Below are 5,000 nucleotides of genomic sequence, written 5' to 3' on the forward strand. Positions count from 1 at the left end.
ATAGGAAGTCGAGGGTAGGTTGAGAGTCGCAGTGACATAGCTCCAGGGGTAATCCAGGCAATACCTGGACGAGGTGCCTTAGTCAACCCTGAACACCTTTTGGTATCCATGAATCATGGCAACCTTCAAAAACCGAGCAAAGGTATTGGTGTATGTCCGGTTAGATTCCGTCAGGCGATGCTGGCTCCACAGGTAGTCCATAAAGGTGACAGCATCGGTGATGGAAAGGTCATAGATTGTGAAAATGGTGTGGCCCAAGAGCCACACCATTGCGTTTCGTCGCGTCCGGGGATTGGTTTGAAGATCAGGGGTGAGGAACCAGTCGATGGACACATTGTCCGGTGTCGTCCCACCAATTAGCGCTAAGAGCACACGGGCAAGGTCCCACACTTCCGCGACGTGAGGGCAGAGGAATCGGTGTTCTCTGGTATCGACGTCACCACACCGGCCACAAGCAGCCGAGGGCTGTAGACGGATGGCCGCCAGGCGATGGTTGGTAGGTATCAAATTGTTGACAACACGATACCAGAGCGCCGAAACGTCCGTGGGAAGGGCGGAGTTGTTGATATTAGCCCAAACATGGCGCCAGATGACTGACGGTCGCCTGTCCTCCAATTTATGCGGTGTGGGCTGGCCGCGAAGTGCATGGTAAAGGCGCCGCGATGTGCGCGCCTTGTCCGTGGCCACTGTGAGGACATAACTGCGGTGGAGATAATAGTCTTTGACCGTCGTCAGCCGGAACGGAATGTGCGTCAAACAGACCGGTGCACGCGCCGAGTGTGGGCGATAACGGTCGAAGAGAACTGCTGTAGTCCCACCGGGGTCGGCGTCGCGCAAAGTGGCAACACGGTGAATCAGCAGGGCCGCACATTTCCGGGAAAAGTCAATGAGGCCGAGGCCACCATCGACCTTCGGCAGCGTACAAGTCAGCGCATCAACCTTGAACAGCGCATGCCGCCACAAAAGCCAATATACCGCTTGTGATATGGCTCGGCCAATCTGTTTGGGTAGCGTAAGGAGTTGGGCGACATACCATGCCCGTGATAGGAGATAACCATTAATCAGCTGGACGCGTTGATGGAGGTCGAGTCGCCGATCAGCGTGGCTCACGCAAAGGCCTCGGATGCGTGTTAGAAGCCGCCGCCACGTGAGGGTTAACATACGTTGCGGACAGGCAGTCACCTCAAGACCCAAGATACGCTGTTCCCCCACAACGCGGTACCAGGGGCGTTCGACGGTCAACGAACGGGGCCCTAGCGGAAGCAGCACGGTCTTGTTGGGATTTAACTGAGCACCGGAGGCCCGTTCGTAGATGTCGAGGACGCGGCGAACGGAATCGATGTCCCTGGCGTTAGCAACAAACACACCAACGTCGTCGGCGTAGGCCGCACAGCGGAAGGTGACGCTTGGAAGAGCGACACCGTCGACCAACCGGCCAATGTCACGCAGCACGGGGTCTAGCGCTAAGGCAAACAGATACATCGACAAGGGACATCCCTGTCGAACCGACCGTCTGATAGGAATGGGGCGCGACCGGCAACCGTTCACCACGACAGTGGAATTTGCCCCATGCAAGAAGTTGCGGATGATGCGTATGAAGCGCTCCCCAAAACCCATCCGCGACATAACGGCCAGCAGGTAAGGGTGCGAGACTCTGTCAAAGGCACCGGCGAAGTCCAAGGAAAGAATGGCAGCTGAGGTGCGAGTGTCGGCGGTGAGGAGGACAACATCGCGGTACAGGGAAGCGGCGGTGAAGATGTTCCGACGCGAAACGCCACAGGATTGAGTGGGGCAAAGTACCTTAGTCATCGCCTGTTTGAGACGAGAGGCCACACATCGTGCCACCAACTTATAGTCAGTGTTAAGAACAGTGATAGGACGCAGGTCCTGAGCTCGACAGTGGCCAGTCACCTTTGGAATAAGGGCAATACGTCCAGTTAAAAATTCGGCGGGTAAGTCGCATCCAGCGAAAATCTCCTCGCACATTGTGCAGAAACGGTCGCCGAGCAGGTCCCAAAATTGTCGGTAGAACTCATAAGGGAGACCGTCGGGGCCAGGTGACTTGTGTCCCGGACAGGCACGGAGGACAGATGTGAGTTCAGCGAGTGTCAGTGGCTCGGTTAAAGAGCCGCGGTCATGACGATCCAAAGAAGTTGGCACCCCACTGATAAGTGCATGTTGTGCGGCGACGTCGACCTCAACATCCTGGAAGAGGTTGGTGAAATGGTCCGTCAGGTGTTGGAGGACTTCACGGTAGTCTGTGATACGCGTACCATCGTCTGCTTTAAGGCGCAGAATGGCGTTCTTCTTGGCACGAGTTCGTTCAGAGGCAAGGTGATAGATGGATGGCCTCTCGCCTTCAATCAGGTATTCAGAACGACACCGCACCACCATACCGTCGGCTTTCTCCCGAGAGAAGCGAAGGATTTTCGCTTTAATTTTGTTGAGGCGCATGCGGAGCTGATCATACCTGTCAGCAGGAAGAGTCAGGGCGTCAATGAGACACTGCTGATAGAAGGCTAACGTGCTACGTTTCCAGTGGGCGACGTCGCGACTATATTGTCGGAGAACACGTCGCAGCCGGGGTTTCGCACAGCGGATCCACCAAACCACCATGGTAGGGTACCGGGAAGTGTCCGTGAGACAGTCCTGCCATGTTTTCGTGACAAGAGCACGAAGTTCGGGCATTGGCAGATGAAGGGTATTCATCTTCCAAAAGGTGCCACGAGGAACCGGGGCTGGACCCGCGATACGCAAGGAACACGAGTACGCACAGTGGTCACTAAAGGCCACGGGTATGACTTGGACGGCACAAAGGGCGGGAGTCAAATCAGTCGAGACATAAACACGATCTATACGGCTGGCTCCAGTGGGATAGATGTGGGTAAATTGCGTGTAGGCGGGATGAAAGTGGCGCCACGTGTCAGTAAGGTCAGCCGCTCGAAGGAGTGAAGCGAGCGCTTCACACCGCATAGGCGTCGGGATCTGGTCAACTCCGGCTACCACACAGTTGAAGTCTCCGCCAAAGACAATAGGGCGACGAGCTGCTAAGAAAGGGGGGATATCAGACTGAAAAAGTGTCGTTCTGTCATGCCTGTGGTTAGCACCGGAAGGAGCATAGACATTTAGAAAAAGGACATCTTGAAGGATACATGCAAGGACACGACCGTTGGGGAGCGTGGTAACATGGGATGGAGTGAACTCTGATCGGTAGAGTAAAGCAGTACCCCGCCGGGCGTCAGGGTCGATGTTATACAGTGCCTCATAACCAACTAGGTCAGATAGAAAAGGGGCACAAACCTCCTGGAGAAATACCACATCAAACGCACCAAGGCGGAGAAAGTCCTTCAAAGAGCGAAGTTTGACCGGATTGGAGATGGAGTTAATATTGACCGTTAAAAGGGAGAGGGCTCCCGGCGGACGGTCAAATGCAGGCATGGGAGAGCAACACAGAGGAAATAACGGCAGATAGGGTCACGGCCGTAGGGAAGCAGGTGTGGAAACATCCACATCGGAACCCCGCTATATCACCCCGGATGTGAGAAACAAATATCAAGCAGCTCATGTGGGGAAAGCCCACTTAATCACGCATTTCATCGCCCTCGTCGTCAGCCCAGTTTAGGCCTCCCCCATCGGCAGGATAGTCCGAGCCAGGCGGCGCAGACGGTTCGGACGCAGTAGGGTGTGAAAGGGTACGAGTACGCTGTAGTGGCTGATCGCTACCCTGGTCATGTTTTCGTTTTGCAGGGATCGCTCCCCGATCTCGCGACGAACTGATAAGAGCCTCTAGTTGTCGAGCAGTTTGCCGCATGCCGCCCGAGCGGTCAGCGGAAACAGAGCGGGAAACTGAGGAGGCCTGAGAGTCAGTCTCACTGCCGCTGTCAGGGGGACGGAAAACGTCCGCCGCCTCCGCCGGTTGGTCTGGGTTCGCCTTCTTGCGTCGATGACGACGGCGGGGGGACTTAGCGTCATCTGCTGGGAGGGGCGGGGTAGGAAGAACGACCTCCATCTGTTCGACAGCGACCACATCACTCGGCACATCAGACGCCGCCGGCGGTACCGCCACAATGGGCGCCCGGTCCGGGACGGGTTCGTCAACCGGTGCACTGGGTGCCGGTTGCACTGCAGCTGGCGGGGGTGACACGTCAGGGCGCTCAGCGGGACGGTGGGCAGCGCCCGCCACTACCTCGCTGAGGAGAGGCACAAGGTCGGTACCAGCAGCGCGTTCCCGCGGCAATTGCACAGGGCGCCGGCGCGGGCACTCCACGCGGAGATGCTCCGTCGATTGACAAAGGGAGCAAGTCTGCGGTTGCCCAATATATGTGACCTGGGCCCTGGTACTCGCAATATTTAAGTACGACGGTATGTGCTGGCGGAGGTCCATGCGGACACTACGAACGCCGCTGTTGCCCTGGAAACGGTAGGCACTGCCCCACCTCTCATTCGTGATGCTGAGCACCGTGCCATACCGCGACAAGACACGGCCGATGACTTCATTCGGACACTCAGGGGGTACGTTGAACACCCGCACAGTCCGTATGCCAAACCCAGACGGCACGATTGTCACTGTACCGACACTGCCATCGAAATAGCGGAACGGATGTTCGCCTGCTAGAGCCAGGCCATACTTTTCGTATTGCTCCTGGTTGACGAATTTCACAAATAACGAAAACAAGACGAAATCCAGTTGGAAGGTGTCAACATCATGTTCCGGTACACGTAGATCGCCAAAAATCCATTCTTGTATTTCAAACGCGGTCGGCCGTCTTGCGGCCCTGTCGAACACACACTGAATACTATTCGACCGATTGGTCATGTCACCGCAAAAATGTCAACGACGGAGAAATAAAAAACAAACGAAACCTCGATCGCTATACGCGAGAGGTGACCCAAAACCCGCGACAGAGCCCAACAGAACGCTCCGCTCGCGGGGTGCTTCTTAGCCAAAAGGCCGAGAAGCGATAAGGAAAATCCGCAGTGGAAGGGCCTAAATGCTTGCA

The sequence above is a fragment of the Schistocerca nitens genome, chromosome 6, assembly GCF_023898315.1.
Source record: "Schistocerca nitens isolate TAMUIC-IGC-003100 chromosome 6, iqSchNite1.1, whole genome shotgun sequence".
Lineage (NCBI taxonomy): Eukaryota > Metazoa > Arthropoda > Insecta > Orthoptera > Acrididae > Schistocerca > Schistocerca nitens.